Consider the following 358-nt stretch of genomic DNA (forward strand, 5'->3'; position numbering starts at 1 on the left):
GACAATCTCAAGGAGCTTCCTCGAGTTCTGATATTCTGGTATCTGAATCGAGGGGGAGGAGCCAGAATCGGAATCCGAAGGAGAAGAATCGGAGCAGGAGCAAATCCAACAAATTTGCAAATGTGGAGTGTCACTATTGCCACAAGAAAGGGCATATCAAGAAGGATTGCTGGAAATTGAAGAAGGACAACAAGAAAGGAAATAAACAACAAGACGGCGAGGAACGAGTTGCAGTTGCAAGACATGAGTTTCTGATCATGATCGATGGTGAAATGATCAACCTCGCATGCCATGAGACCAATTGGGTGATTAACAGTTAAAGATATAATTGTAGACTTATTTATAGAATTAAAAAGAT

Source organism: Tarenaya hassleriana, unplaced genomic scaffold (assembly GCF_000463585.1).
Source record: "Tarenaya hassleriana unplaced genomic scaffold, ASM46358v1 Cleome8, whole genome shotgun sequence".
Taxonomy (NCBI): Eukaryota; Viridiplantae; Streptophyta; class Magnoliopsida; order Brassicales; family Cleomaceae; genus Tarenaya; species Tarenaya hassleriana.